Here is a 16,117-nt window from a genome sequence, read left to right on the forward strand (position 1 = left end):
CGATCTCATAGGACCACTTCCACCATCTAAAGGGAATATTTATTGTCTTACTTGCATAGATAGATTTTCGAATTGGATGGAAGCAATTCCTTTAGAAAATATTTCTGCTGAGAACGTCGCAAGAACCTTTTATAGCAACTGGATTGCGCGTTTCGGAACGCCAAGTAAACTCATTAGTGATCGTGGATCCCAATTTAAAAGTGATACATTACGAGCTTTGTCCAAAATCTGTGGCATCAATTTACAACACACTACTGCCTACCACCCCTCGTGTAATGGCAATGTTGAGCGCCTTCATCGAACATTGAAAACAGCATTAAAAGCCCACAACAACATATCTTGGACGGACACGTTACCAACAGTACTTTTGGGTTTGTAAACTATTCAACAGCACTATTCAAGAAGATACCAATCATTCTATTGCGCAAGTAGTTTATGGCCAGAGTCTCAGACTTCCTGGCGAGTTTTTCAGCGAACCAAGTATCCAGACAGCATCGGAGACTTTTGCTAATAAACTCCAGAAACAGATGGAAGTTGTTGGACCGAGACTAATTCGTAAAAATTCATCTGAACAGATATTTGTCCATAAAGACTTAAAAACTTGTTCTCATGTGTTTCAGCGAATAGATCGGATAAAAAAAACCTTTGGAACCTCCTTATGAAGGACCATTTCCTGTTATTGATCGCAAGGACAAATATTTTACTATTAGCACAAAAGGAAAACATGTTAATGTATCCCTGGATCGCCTGAAACCAGCATATATTTTAGCTGAGGAAAATTCTCAGTTGATACAACCTGACTACAGTAATTTGCAGAGACCGGACTCAAATTCGGATGTGAATCAAAAACCTTCTCGCACAGGCAGAACTATACGTTTACCTGTTAGATTCAAGGACTGACTAAATTATTTTGATAGTGGTTAACACTGCAATACTAGTTACTACCTATTTCTCCATCTTCGTAACGTAACTTAGTTACTGGTGGGGGAGTAGTGTAGTGGCCCAGTTATTGCATGAGAAATAATTATTTTTTATTTCATATATTTGTTCATGTGTTTAATTATTTTATAAAATTAACTTTAATATTTTGTTAATATTCATATTTATATTTAAATTTCTTTATGCTGAATGGCAACTAGTTCTAGTTCTGATTCATGATTGCTAGGTTTTGGTTTCAAAACGTTGCTCGTAGCGTCGCATTTCGATAGCTGGAAAATAAAATGCAATAACTTAGCTATTTGTTTATAATTCATGCTGTTACTAGTCATAAATTAATTTTAAACATTAGTAGCCAAGGCTACAGCGTCACCCCTGATCAACTTCTTCGCAACTGAAGACTTTGCACTTTTATTACAAATGCATACGACTTTTCCAGTTTATGGAATTTAACGAACTTTTACAGGTCCTTAGGGGATTGATAAACATGTAGTGGTAAAGGCCCTCGGGTCGAACACTACTTAACGAATAATGATCTCTGATCTCCCCGTTGAATCACTATTATAAATGTTCGTTTTACTTTTCAAACTGTTGCCACCAAATGTTAGAGTCTTGCATTATATTTGAAGAAATTAAATAATGAAAAATTAGAGTAGCTCCTAAACACTATACCATCTGGGGGGCAAGATCTTTTTATTATAAATTAATTTTAATAGAAAAGTTATTTTAACATATGTGCGTTTAAGAAAAAAGAGCAGGGAAAATTTCCCAAAAACGCAAGCACATGAATTTTGGCAGCATAGTTTTGTCGAAAATTGAGCGATTTGGCAACGTTGAAACGTAAAGCTGATTCGCCGGTTGTGTTTGCGCCAATGAACAAATGTGTTATTTACCGTGTGCTTTTCTTTTTAAAAGTTCCGAGACTTCAATGGATATTGATGCGGGTGATGAAGAAGAACGCTTCAAAAGGCTTGCTGTGTATGTATTCACTTATATATATATTTTTTCAAATACACAAAATATTGGTAAAAGTTTACAATTGGGTGCCCCTTGTTTTTTGGCGATTCTTTTTTTGATGCCAAGATCGGCACCAGGAAGGTACAATTTCTTGATGGTCGCTACACAAAACAAAAATAAGAAGTCAAAGAATTGTACAGACTCTGTGTCCATGAACACATTGATCTGTTTTCACTTAAAAAAAAATCCTAGAATTGCACAAACTAGGCATTGCGCACTGCCTTAAATTTGCCCATGTACACATCAATCTATTTTCATTTAAATAAAATCAGGAAGCTAAAACAGAGTTAAAACTATCATGGTAACCAGAAGTAAGGTTTCATCGCCAAAATTTAAAAAAGTTGTCGTGAAGCGAAGGGGCACTCAGTTCTACGCTAGAGCGAAAATATTTATATTCGTGATCTGTTTGTATGTAGGAATTCAATATACAATTAAAGTAAAATGTTTGATATCCAAATGTAATCGAATATGTGTAGTTTCCTAAAAAAGTGCCAGAATATTTAAATGTGCGAAACTAAAAGTATAAAATGTTAGTTTCCTTGAATTATGCGTTTTCTTAGTCTTCATTTTACAATAAATCCAGATGTTAAGTATAAGTTCAAAAATAGGCTGACTATATTTTCGTCATGTCACATGTTATATTAAGTTGACCATTATTCTTCAGAACTGTATGTTTAGCTTAAAATGCTCGTTAAAAATGGGACAAAATGCCATAACGCACAAAATACCTTAGATGGAGCTCACACTGTAAATAAACTAGAAACTCTTAAATTTGTTATTAGTTTGCAAGTAGAAAAAGAGAATTTTTTAGTAAAATTTTTGGTGAATCTTCGGATTATGGTAACTTGGCGAAACTTTGGCGACCATCCCTGCTACAGCAACCTGCTAGTTTTTTTTTTTTTGGATGCCATTTTGTTTTCACGAAGTAAAGCCATGTTTTATTTTATTTTTTTTTTTTACTCAAAATTTTTTCCAACAATCTGCTAGCCGAATTACGCTTATGCTAGAACTTTTATGGAACAAAAGTGCTTAATCATGACGAAGATTAGGTGCGAAATTGGGAGGAAGTGTAGAATCGCCCACTGCTTGCTGCATTTTTAAGAATTGCATATACACGATATCTATGTACACATCAACCTATTATAACTTAAAAAAAATCCCAGAATTGCACAAAAATGGCATTGTGCAGACTTTGGTATTGCGCACACAAAAATGACTTTATCCATGTACACATTGACCTATTTTCACTTAAAAAATAAAAATTAAAAAAAAAAAAAATTACAAAAATCCAATTCTTCTTACTCTTGTAAAAAGCACCAAACAAATAAGTGGGCGATTCTGCACTTTAGCAGCGAAATTGTTTCTAAGTGCTTATTAGCTAAAATCCTGTTTGGAATTTTCCGGAAAATGTCACATGACATGTCTCATGATCTCTCATTTCTCTGAGACAAAATAATCTGTGATTCGAACTGTGTACTTCTCAGATTATTGCTAAAATCCTAGCTAGTAACCTTTATCACCTTACCAAAATGTCACCAAACTACCTGTTACCATGTTCCAAAGATTAACCAAATTTTTGAAATGATCTTTCTGAAAATTTCTAAAATCATGTATTTAACAGCTTTTGACACTATAACATATTTTCTGAAGCAGGGCAGAATTTGAAAGGTGAAACCTCTTGGAAAACACACAAAGATGTCTTGTAGAATATAATACAGTATTATCAATTAATTACATAACTGCTTTTCTCTTACTTGAAGCAGAACTTTACTAATCTTGTGAGATATTTAGTCTAAGACAATTTAATTATAATATTGGGTACTTTTCCATTTCGCCGGCGCAAATCTCGCCAAGCAGACTTTATTGGCAGCAACATACGGTATACACATAAAAAATTTAACCAATGTTAGTTTTAAGAATTTTTTATTTTGAAGGCATAAGCATTTTAGTATGGTTTAAAATTTTGTAAAAAACCAATAAATAAAGACAATAAATTTGTAAAAAGACATTAATTTAAGAATTTACTTTGCTTTCATCCTGATTCGCCGGTTCATATCACGTGACCCCAAGTGATCTTATCTCATGTAAACTACGCTACAAAAATATAATTCTCTCAGTAATTATCTACATTAATTTCAAGTTAAATCTTATGGAATACAAGTTCAAATGCAAGAATTATTTTAATTCGTACGAATAGCTTACTCAGAAATTATGTAAAACCGCAGTGCTTTACTTCGCTAGTGCATTCTCATTAGATTTGATGAATTTAACCCTTGATTTTCCTTTTCTATATCTTTGCGTTCAGGTGAGTGGTGTGATTGCATCGTAATTAATTACCGCGAATGGTCTTAGGGCAAAAAATTTAACTATCTTGTAAAAATTCTATGTAATTGTATGTCAGTATTGAAAGAAACAATCAATCTGATAAGAAATGGCTGCGACTGGTTTTGAAAATGAAGGGTAAAAGTTTGCCAGCGAAGATATTCCGTTTGGCATCAGTTGTACCATTATTGGCGACTTTATCGTTTGTGCCGGCAAAACGGAAAAGTACCTAATATTATTTTTCAAACTTAGGTATATTTATATTGTAATAGATGAGTAAGAATTAAGGATACAGTGGATATTTAGCTGAAATATGCTAATCAGCCTAAATGCTACTATTTATCCAGTAATGTTAAATATTTAGGAAGAGAAAAATTTCCACACTTTTTTTTAATAATTCAGGATCTTTATTGATTATTTATAATGGGGATATTTCCATTCTATTTTATTTCTTTCTTCTATTTTATTTATTTCTATTTTATTTACTGTTAAATAGTCTTAAAATTTGTTTTAATTAAAAATAAATAAAAGTTGTAGATTGATAGAAGCTTTCCGTAATGTGAAACAACCTTTCCATGAATACGTTTCTTCCCATAATGTTATGCAATTGCAACTTTAAAATATTAGATTATGTTAATTAAAATTTGGGTAAAATCCTATAAGAGCCCTTGCGACAAACTGGGAGAGTGCAGAATCACCCACTGCTCCGCACGTTTCTCAAAATTGCCAACTTGAAAATAGCAAGTAAAAAAATTGGGGTAGAGTAGACTTTAAGGTACCCCTTGTATTATGGTGAAGTTGTTGTTTGATTTATCACCAAGTTGTTGTTTCATTTATGGTAGCCTGAGTAGTTGAATGTTATGGAAACCCTATTGTGACATAATCAGGTGCATGATTCTGGGAAATTTTGAATCATGGGATGTTTTGTAAGCGTTTTTGTGGTGTGTGTTGGTTTGATTCTTTAGACAGTAGAATGGCCGAATGTAGTAAGATTAATTTGAAGTTTCTGTACAATTTGGAGCAAAAGGGGAAAAGAGCTTTAATTGACTGGTGTGTAAATGTAGGTTTACTTAGTAGCCATTATAAGTGTTTTGTATGTAGGAAGGATATGCGTCTAGTCGAACGTAAAAATCGTTTAGATGGATTTGAATGGGTTTGTAGGAAGAAAAGTTCAGATGGTCACTATGTGAAGTGTTCGATCAGAAAGAGTACCTGGTTTGAAAAAAGTCATTTGAGTATGATTGATATTTTGATTTTTACGTGGCTCGGGGTGTACGAAGCGAACTCGAAAATCATGGTAAGTGAATATTTGCTTTTGGTAGTGCTTAAATATATAACATGTTTTTTCTTTTCTATGTTATTTTATTTTTTGGTTTAAAATGTATTTTATTGAGATTTTGCATTTTTTTCCCCTATATTGTAGAATTTGGTGCTCCTTTGACATTTTAAGTGTAAATATATCAATGTGTACATGGACAAAGTAAAGGGAGTGTGCAATGCAAGTTTGTGCAATTCTGGGATTTTTTTTAAGTGAAAATAGGTCGACGTGTACATGGATAAAGTTAAAAGAGTGCACAATGCTATTTTTGTGAAATTCGGGGATTTTTTTTTTTAAGTGAAAATAGATCGACGTGTACATGGATAAAGTTCGTGAAATAATGAAGTATTTATGACCTAAAGGGTATCAAAATTTACAAAAAAAAAAAAAAAAAAAAAAAAAAAAAAAAGAAGCTTAATATTGATTTGTTTGCCTTATTAAACATTTCTCTCAATGCAAGTTGTTTAAGTTGCTCCGTTTGTTGCGCTAATACATTCTCTTTAATTCTGTAGACAGGCATAATCCTTTGCTTAGTTACATTGTTGAAGTCCTGTAACTGCTGTTTCGAGAATTCCGATTAATTTGTCAATCAAAATTTTCTCGTTGTCAGTAACTTCTCTGTCACTTTCTTCACTATCAGTAGCGTATTTTCTGGATCTAGAACTATACTACAGATTTCGCCATTCATTAATTGATTGATGATTGAGAAGGATTGTCATCACAATGAAAACTTCTTTTATATCATCCTCATTTATTACAGCTTGTCCATATTTCTTTACAAAATCCGTTAATTGGAAAATTTCGCCTTTGTTTTGCTATATCCGAAAACCTTTAAAATTAGTGGCTATCATCATCAAATTTAGCTATCCTTCACTGTACATATTTGGCTATGCATCATGAGCTTGGCGACTAACGACAAGTTGTTCTGTTAAATTTTATCTTGCTTCTATCACGCACTGAGACAATTATGCCTGAATTATATTAGTTTTGTTATTTATCATACTTATGTCTATTTCTTTCACGTGCTTAAGGCTTATTAGAGTTCTGAATAAATAAATTCCCACATATATTTCAGCCTTATTGAAGGCCGGCGCTAGATATCTTACCGCCTGATGCAGTCTCTGTGGGTCCTAAATTCTCCGAGTCTCTGCAGCCATACGAGCCCTGGTGCTGGTTCTGGGTTTATGTGAATAACAAATCAATTATTCTTAATTCAAATAGCCATAAATTTAATCTTTGAGTCTATGAGTATCATCAACAAAATCTATTTTTATCACATGGAAAGAAATGTTTGGTAAATGTTTCCTCGTAAACATTTTTTTAGCACATTTAACTTAAATCTGTAATCATCGCCAAGCGTAATGTCAACATATAAGGTTACCATACACCTTTATTATTCAATTACTAACAAGAAAAATTGGGTACTTTTCCGTTTCGCCGGCGCAAATCTCGCCAAGCAGACTTTATTGGCGACAACAGACAGTATACACATAAAAAATATTAAAAAAATCTTAGTTCTAAGAATTCATTTTTTGAAGGCATAAACATTTTAATATCACTTAAAACTTTATAAAAAGCCGATAAATAAAGACAATAAATTTGTAAAAAGACATTAATTTAAGAATTTACTATGCTTTCATGGTTCAAAATCCTAATTCGCTGGTTTATATCACGGGACCCCAAGCTATCTCATCTCACGTAAACTACTCTACAAAAATCTAATGCTCTCAGTAATTATCTACATTAATTTCAAGTTAAATCTTAATTTGGAACACAAGTTTAAATGCAAGAAATATTTCAATTCGTACGAATAGCTTACTTAAAAATTATGTAAAACTGCAGTGCTTTACTTCGCTAATGTATCCTTATTAGAATTGATGAATTTAACCCTTGACTTTACCTTTTCTATATTTTCGGCTTCGGGTAAGAGCTGTGATTGCATCCTAATTGACTTAACTACTGAAAATGGCCTTAGACATAAAACTGAACTATCTGATAAAAATTCTATGTAATTATATGCCAGTATTGAAAAAACCAATCAATCTGATAAGAAAAAGCTGCGACTTGTTTTGAAAATGAGGCGTAAAAGGTTACCAGCGAGAATATTCCTTTTGGCATCGATTGTACCATTATTGGCGACTTTATCGCTTGCGCCGGCAAAACGGAAAAGTACCAAAAATTGTTTAGGCATCGCTACATGAGTCATTACTGAAGTTGTCATGTTTTGATAAACATGCGGTGATGAAAGGAAAGTATAATAAATAATGATTCCCAAGGTTGGCGTCAGATCAATGATGTATCTATGTGGAATGTTTCAGTTTGAGATGTGTACCATAAAGCGGATACGCAGGAATGAAACCAAGTTACTGATCCTGATCGTACACATTTATGCTAAAAGGTTTGTTTCTTCAATAACAATGTATTTCATTTAGTGTCAAAGTGAAATTAAGAATTGGCACACTCCAGATGTTTTATTATGCTCGGAGGGGGGTGGAATCAAATGTGCATGCGTAAAACCTAGGAGAAAAATGTTGTTGGTGGTTTTGAGGTCCGGATTTTAGATCATTTCGGATAATGGACGTCTGGATTTCAGACTTTGTACTGAATTTCTTATTTATTTTGATTAATATAGCAATTGGATTATATGGATGATCTTTAACTTTGTTAGAGATTTCTTGCTGGTAACTTTATGCTTTCTTGACTACTGTTATTATAATGACTTTTGAAATTGCTTGTTTTCATGAATGTGTTTGATTGATTTAGAAATTCTGAATTTTCATCCACAGAGAACCCGTTGGCGCCGTTGCTGTTTTACTCGCCAAGTTCACCTATGGTTGATGGGCGTTGGTTATGAGATATTAAAACACATGGAAGTAAGCCGCGTAAACATGATATTTAAAGAATATAATCAAAGTAATTAAAGAATAAGTAACATAAATTCACGTTAGCAGAGAAAACAATATATTAAGCATACGAAAGTGAAAATTCAAAATTAACTGGTTAAACACGATGCACGAAAATAAATTTGTATTTAATTCAAGTTAGCACAGAAAACAATATGTAAAGCTTAATGGAAGTAGAAAAATCATGTAATATTGAGCTTTGTAATAATGACCCTTTTTCTTGGCAATTTCTTGGGAAAATTGAGATCTGTCTTTGAATATCTTTCAGTATTATAAAATTCCAAAATATTTATGTTTTTAACAGTGCAGTTTCTAAAGAAATTGTGAATTTACGATTAATATCTTCATTGCATAATTTTAAAGTACTTCCAAAACTACGATTGAAAATCCATTATGATCGCATAAATGAAATGAATAGATATTCTCATTTAAATAGAAACTTAATTGCAACTGATTACATAAAAGTTTTTTTAGTAATAAATTATATTCTGCTCTGACTTATTTTTTTAAATTTTATGTATATGTTCATGTATTGCACGAAAAAACCAACATATTAACTTTACATTTGGCATATCGATTTTTATTAAGACTTGCTTTTTTGCATGTAACCAGGGTTCATAGCGGTCCTTATAAGTGCTTATAAGTCCTTATATTTGAAAATAAAATATAAAGGCCCTTATAGGTGCTTACTTTTTCTTTAAAGCCCTTATTTTTTTGTTTTTAGTGCTTATTTTTTGCTTTTAGTGCTTTTTTTTAATGAACGCGCTATTTTCCCCCTACCAAAGCCGAAACTAAATAAACAACTTTTCTTAATATTGAATGTCAGGTGGTGAATCATACTCCCGGAAATAGCTTTTCCCCCTTTCTCTGCATTAACATAACCTTTGGTGCGCACAAAGAGTACAGACAGGTGCCCGTCGTTATATTGGTCAAAGAATTGCGAAAGCAGTAGAAAATTTCGGTACATTCGGCATTCTTTTCCTCTCACCCAAATACTATACACGTTTAAATTTCTATCCAGATCTTAATAATTTGCATTCTCGTTCCGCTTGGTCAGTTCATATTTGTGTTTATTATGATCATTATGCTTATATTATGAGTATATGTATGAATGTTTATAATAACAGTTGCAGTAACTGCTGAAGTATAGTAAACTTCCAAAAATGGTTGTATTTTAACACAGCGTTTTAGGAATAATACTCGGAATGGCTTAAATAAAGGGAAAGTAATCGAATAGTCAAAATAATTTAATTTTTTTTGGCCAATACATTATATAGTGCGAAGATTGGGAGGTTCTCCCCTTTCTCCGCAAAATCTCAAATATTGAAACTGTTACAAGTTCGCTGCAAAACAAGCAACGGACTTTTTTTTTTTTTTTTGTCACTTTCCAATCTGGATTGAATAGGACTAAAAGTTCTGTGGTCTACCAACCCAAGCGAAGAATGATTCTATTGCGGAAATTTAACGCCGTCTGTTGAAAATTAGAATGAAAAACACCCCAGTTACTCATATTTAGTTCTTTATTCTCCCAATTTCAGCAGTTGTTGATTCCGATTGCGTAATATCACGTAGGGAAGAATTATGGCACACGTATTGTGCAATAACGTTTGCGATATTTCGCAGAGATAATTAATTAATTAATTTTGATGTTCTGTTTGAGATTTGTTTATGAACACTTAAAAGAGTTTTACTGTGCTTGCTAAGCAGAATATTTTTCAGTTCCATTGGTTTATTTTTATATGATTCACATATCAAAATGTCAAAAGCATTTATTTAGCGGAAAAATCTAAAAAGTGGCTACAGTCAACCCCCCCTCCCTCCGCTCCTCTTTTTCAAGTTACGCTCAACTGTCCGAATATTCGCCAGTTTCCAAGTATGCGGCTTAGTTAAGCTTTTACTGTTAAAGGATGACTGCATGAAGCAAATTTCTGTCTTCTGATTTCAGAAATGTTCCTCTTTTTTACTTAAATTACTTTGCTTGCAATATCTGTTAAGAGAAAACTGATATACAATGAAAATTTAGAAAATATTCAGAATTTAGATTTAAATTATTTAAATATTAATATGAGTGGAAAAATAAATTGTATTTATTATTAGGTTCCAAGCAAATACAATAAATATGCCTTATTATTATTTATTTTCTCTATTTTGAACTGAAATTTCATCATTAAATCTTGTAATATAGTTTAGTTCTGCATAGTTTTTTTTTTTTTTTTTTCTCTCATTGTAAACTAGTTCTGTAAATTGAACTGTTATTTAAAATTTAAAGGGAAAAAAAAAGTAATTATTTTCCATGGTTGAGGTAATGCTTATTCTCTCTTAATAAATACTGCATTTCTCATATTTTAAATTACAAGTCTAATTAAGGTTATGCAGTTGTGTATAATGTCATTAGACAGGTGCTTATTTTTTTTCTTAAAATGTGCTTGAAAAGTGCTTATTTTTTTAACTAAAATGTGGCTATGAACCCTGTGTAACTCATAACGAGAACCAAGGAATATATCATTTTTTGTGCACTGCTTTGCAACTGATATACAGCTCATCAGCAGCTAAACAGTAAAGTGACTGAACTCTGGTAGTTTAGTTAGCCAAGCTAATGGGCAAGTTGTATGATTGTTTTCATGGTATTCCCAATATGTAACGTGGATTCAAACCAGTGTCCTTCAGAAAGACCTCCTTGAAGGCATCTTTTCTTTTAGGCAGATATCTCTCCCATGCTTTTCCATAATTTAAACAAACCCAAATGATGTATGCTGCTAAAAATTTTATTTAAAGTCCATATTTAATAACATTACAAAAATTGCAAATATGGTCTAAGTTAGATCATTTTTAAATGCATATATTTATTTTAATTACACTAATTGTATATATTTATTATATGAATATTTTAAATGTCCATTTTATCATTAATTATTATTAATATATTTATGGACAACATTTCTTTTTTGATTGTTCTGTCCAATGTATCCTTGATTTTAATTTCACATTTAAATTTTCACACCATAATTTTATAAGTCTTCTGAAATTTAGTCACAATTTCACTCAATTTAACCGCGTAGTTCACAAATGCAGCATAAAAACTATGTTAATATCAGTCACCAAGGATGTATGGATTAGGTTTTTCATGCATAACCATGAGTTTTTGAGTATCCATAAAACTATTCTGTCATTTTAGAGAATCAATAATACTTTTTATTTCAGTTTAATCATCTCTTTGTGTGTCACACCTGAAATCTTCTCAAATGTTATTGTTTTGTTTATTTCATGCTTATGACTGCATAAGAAGACTTAAGTGAAACAAATGTGTCACAAGCAGTGACACTGAGATGTTATTTCACATATAACTGAGAAGTACAGCACTAATTAGCACTGTAATTGTTAAAGAAAGTATCCTGGCTTGTAAAAAGCTTCGTTGCATGTAATGTGAACTTAATAACTTTATCATTTTAAAATTAAGAAGGGTTTGTGTGTACTTAATTCAATATACAAAGCATGTGAGAGCTAGCTGAAAAAGGCATGCTTTTGTGAATATTTTCTAGGGTAAATAGGCTCATGGAAAACCACGAAAATGTCACAAAATTCACAAAACACATACGAAAAAAATAACCTGCACAACCAGCTCGTTTTTCAGGATTTGAGCCGAGATTGAACTACCACTATTCAGCCTTCTTAACCACTCGTAGGACTAAATATGTAATATGTAATATCATGTAATCAAAAGTTAACTATGTGTTGTGTAACAGGATTGCTTTCTCAAGTATCGAGGTAGGAAATACTTAATCTATTCTTTTTTTTAAGTGTTTGGTCATGGTATTATTCATTACATGTACTTTCCATAATTCATATAGAATATTAATATTTCTACTACAAGTGTCTTTTTTAAATTTTTAAGTGTTTTGCTTGTTGATATTCTCAAAATTGTATCTGATAATTAGTATAATAGGTATAAATACAGTAGACATATATAATCGATCAGGAGTGGCTAAACTTTATGTCAGTGAGAACCACAACTGCATATTTACATCATAGGTGAAGTAGGTTTCAGACAGCAAGAAATGTCGATTCCAAACAATCATTCAGTGACAGTCTTAGTTCAATAAGAGCCATGTGCCTGTAATAAATTAATGAATGCATGACTTTTAATACATCCATTTTACATAAACAGTTTTTCAATGTTATTTTTATCAATTTACTTGTAAACAGTTTAAAGCATTTTATGTTGAAACAACTGCCTGTCTTTCATAGTATATTTGACAGTGCCAATAATTTTCAGTATTGAAATTCTATTCAGTAGCATTGTTAATAAAACTTTTGAAGAGTCATTTGCACTTGGATTCATTACACAAGTAGTGGTTTGCTAATTTTGATGACTTTGAGTATCCATAAAACTATTCTGTCATTTTAGAGAATCAATAATACTTTTTATTTCAGTTTAATCATCTCTTTGTGTGTCACACCTGAAATCTTCTCAAATGTTATTGTTGGAAAAGCATTAACAATATATTATCTGGTTAAAGTTTTAAGCCATAAATATTGTTTTTTTCATAATTTTAGATGACCATACCAATAATAAAAACATTACTTAATTAATTATTTAAAATGCATATTTTGGCAGGTGATGAAGTCAAAATATTTTATCGGTTGGAAACCGCATGATTCTGTGTGCTTAACGCTACGTTAACAGCCATGTTACCTATTATCATTAACCCCTCTCCCGCCATATTTTCTTCCACAAACTAGCATCTGTCACCGAAAACTTCCTTTATTATATGAAAATATTTCTATCTATTTGTTAAAAGTTCATAAATAATAACGTGAAAATACAAAAAAAAATAATAATAAATAAGTGAAGAATAATTTAAATTGGCAAATGCGAACAATGACGGTGATAATTCAACAAAATGAACGTTAGAGGAATGGTTGCAACCTTCTTACAAGCGAATAGGTTGAATCTGCCGGATTACCAGGTTTGAACTATTATCGCCAAAGTTGGCGATGTTTACATTTGCCGGGTTCTTTGCGGAAGTGTTCCGAAATTCTAATTAGATGTAAACAAATTTCATTTAATAATAATTAAATGCCGTGTAAAGCTTCAAACTTATTTTTTTTTTAACTAATACTTAAAAGATCTAACATTGTGGTTCTCAACCTATTTTGCCCTATTCCACCCCTTTCACCATTGCTAGAAGATCATTCCCATCATGCCCTTCCTTTTCAGTACTTGAAAAATGCATATATATATTTATTTAGATTGCTTTTGAACTTACTTTATAAATTAAACCAAAAAAAGTACAGAAAATGTTGGTATATACCAGGATTCGAATAAAAATAGTTTTTTATATTTATAAACCACAGCTGCCAACTCTGCTTTTTCTTCTGGTCTCCTGGTAGATCACCAAATCTCGATAAACTTGTCTCAGTTGCAACAAACAGGGCGAAAAGAATGACCGGGGTAAGAAACGTTTTTGTTATTATTTTGAAAGGAAAAATCAGTGACAAGATCTTACTTACCATTGTATCATTCATCAAGAAGCGCTTTGTGCTCGACATTTCCAGAAGAAATTTGCAAAGTTATGGAATTCATAATTATATTATTGTTAACCTCATTATTACTACAGCTTTTAATCATCGCCAGTTTAAAGAATTTTTAGTTGAAATGGAGAGCGAGTACTCAGATCTTCTGCTGAATAATAAAGTGCGTTGGTTATCAAGAGGAAATGTTTTGAAATGTTTTGCATCCTTATTAACAGAAGTTAAAGCATTACTCCTTGAAATGAGTGTTTATAATCCAGAACTAATGAATGATCAGTAGATCCAAAAATTTTATTTTATGGTAGACGTTACATCTCATCTAAATCAGCTTAATCAAAAAACTATAGGGAAGAGGTGTGTGTGTGTGTGTGTGATTATGGCAAAGCCTCGAGGGCTATCTGCCTAAGAGGAGGGATGCCTTCGTGGAGGACTTTCTAAGGGAAACTGGCTCATTTTTAACACGTTACACATGGGGAAAACCACGAAAACGCCCATGCAGCCAGCCCGTTCGCGGGATTCGAACCTCCTATAGGGAAGAGGAAACACAATTTTTCTGATGTTGGAAGAAGTTATTTCATTTGAAAGCAAATTATCTCTTTCTGCTCAAGATTTTTGAAACAGAAACTTTGGTTCACTTTCCAAGCCTGTTGAAACATTCTCAAGAAAATAGATCTAATATTGACATTTGCCATTTCAAAACAACAGTTTTATGACAGAAGTTTTTCTCAGCAGGTTTCAGGAATTCTGAATCAGCAAAGCAACATTAGCCTTTGTTAAAAAACCTCTTAATACTAGTGCAACGGAATTGCATTTCTCTGTTTAATATTCACATTGGCAACTCTGAAATCAATTGCTGAATTTAAAAAAAAAAAAAAAAATTATGAAACTTGAAATTTGAACATTTTAAGTGCTGATGTAGAAACATTGGAGAAAAATAAATGTGTGCTTAGTTCACAGCACAAGTAATCTGGAGAAGGAAAACATGTGGAATAATATTATTCCCGACTCATGTAATCAGCTTAAAAAACTAACGTTTGATGTTTTTCTTATTCGAGTCTACATATTCATACGATCAATAATTTTCAAGCATGAACTTTTTGTCAAGAGTAAATAGAGAAGTCATCTTATTCATGAAAACTTGTAATAAGGCTTAAAATGAAAAACAACATACAAAATGCAAACTTTTCAAGAAGATGCAAGGCCATTGTTTACATTAGTGTTTTGTTAGTCATTATTGCGATTCAAGTTTTTCAATATATTGCAATTCTCTTTTATCAATAAAATAGTATCGTTATTAAGTATAATATCAAGTTTTATTCGACATATATATATAGTTTAACTAAGACTTAAAAACTGAAATATTGAGTTAATTTTAGGGAGTGTTGTGGAGCGAAAAAAGATGTAGTGTTGAGAAAGGTATAAGATGGTTTGGACATATGCAGAGAATGAATGGAAGAAGATACTTGAAAAGAGAATACAAGTATTAATAAATACAATGCTGAACTGTTGATAATTGACTCTGTTGACTAATGAGTTTGCCTTCACTGGCCAAAGGGATATAAAACTGAACTGAGAGCAAATTGTGTGCCATCTCAAACCTTTTCTGCTGCATGTACTATGCCCTAAAAGGCTGAATTGTTATTATGCCCAACAGTGTTATGTTGTTATATGTAAAGATTTTAAACAATTATTTTTTTGTAACTGTTTCTGAAATTATTAACTTAGTGTTTTATGTTCAGTTTCAGCAGTTTTCTTAGTGTTGATTAAAGAGTTACTGTTTATTACATTTGCTATTCCTTATTACTGCACTAAAGGCTATGATTCTGTATACATTAATTAGCAGCATGTTTAAATTCTTAGTTAAAGGTCTTCAATTTAGTTTCATAATTATTTATTGTATACCTTCTTCATATTCATCTTAAATTTCAGAAGAAATTTACTTCCCAGTTTAATCCTTTGAAGCAACTTATATGTAAATATTGTATAGCATATTCTGTTATGTACTGACTATTGAAATGCATTTTTATTTCTTTTTTGCAGGACATTTTGCAGTTTGAAGTCTCTATGTACTACTGAGGTAAAAAAATTC

The 16,117-nt window shown here is 31.8% G+C and overlaps 1 long non-coding RNA gene and 1 pseudogene across 3 annotated transcripts in view; one reads left to right on the forward strand and one right to left on the reverse strand.

Annotated features, from left to right (window-relative positions):
- Positions 1-1,762: 1,762 nt before the first annotated feature.
- Positions 1,763-16,117, forward strand: part of LOC146997126 (cullin-5-like) — a 194,861-nt pseudogene continuing 180,506 nt past the window's right edge. The window contains exons 1-2 of the transcript XR_015041138.1: positions 1,763-1,914; positions 16,069-16,105. The product of XR_015041138.1 is annotated as a cullin-5-like (transcript). The remainder of the gene's footprint in view (positions 1,915-16,068; positions 16,106-16,117) is intronic.
- LOC146997127 (uncharacterized) overlaps positions 12,462-16,117 on the reverse strand; it is a 165,268-nt gene continuing 161,612 nt past the window's right edge. For both annotated transcript variants that reach the window (XR_015041136.1, XR_015041135.1), the window contains one exon: positions 12,462-12,607. This is a non-coding gene — a long non-coding RNA (uncharacterized LOC146997127). The remainder of the gene's footprint in view (positions 12,608-16,117) is intronic.

Source organism: Stegodyphus dumicola, chromosome 5, assembly GCF_044657685.1.
Source record: "Stegodyphus dumicola isolate Sdum_Otavi_A_Nest chromosome 5, ASM4465768v1".
Classification (NCBI taxonomy): Eukaryota; Metazoa; Arthropoda; class Arachnida; order Araneae; family Eresidae; genus Stegodyphus; species Stegodyphus dumicola.